Consider the following 555-nt stretch of genomic DNA (forward strand, 5'->3'; position numbering starts at 1 on the left):
CGGAGGCGGGGCGGGGCGGTCCCGGAGGCGGGGCGGTCTTGGAGGTGGGGGCCGTGCTGGAGGTAGGGCCGTCTCGGAGGCGGGGCCGTCCCTGGGTACGGAGCTGTCTCGGAGGTGCAGCCCTGCTGTCCCGGAGGCGGGTTGTACCGTAGGCAGGCCAGTCCTGGAGGCCAGGCTGTTCTTGGGGCGGAGCTGTCTCGGAGGTTGGGAGGTCTCGGAAACCGGGCTGTCCCGGAGGCGGGGCACAGGCTGGGGTGAGGCGGAGCCGTCCCTGAGGCGGGCCGGGGGAGCGGTTACCGCGCCCTGAGCCACGCCCGTGGTCTCCCGTTCCATCGGTGGACCCCACCTCGGGCCGTGCTGCGGGCTCTCGGGGCACCTACCAGGTGAGCGACCCCGCCTTCTCGGAGGGATGCTTTGGCCTGCATGGGGCCTCAAACCGGCTCCCCCAGAGTCTCTGCGGGTTCTTGAATGCGAGAGGGGACCCAGCCAGGTTGCTGTCGCACTTGATAAGAAAAGCAAACCCTAAGGCTCCAATAAACCATATTCGGGGCGAAT

This window comes from Theropithecus gelada, chromosome 3, assembly GCF_003255815.1.
Source record: "Theropithecus gelada isolate Dixy chromosome 3, Tgel_1.0, whole genome shotgun sequence".
In the NCBI taxonomy this organism is placed as follows: Eukaryota; Metazoa; Chordata; class Mammalia; order Primates; family Cercopithecidae; genus Theropithecus; species Theropithecus gelada.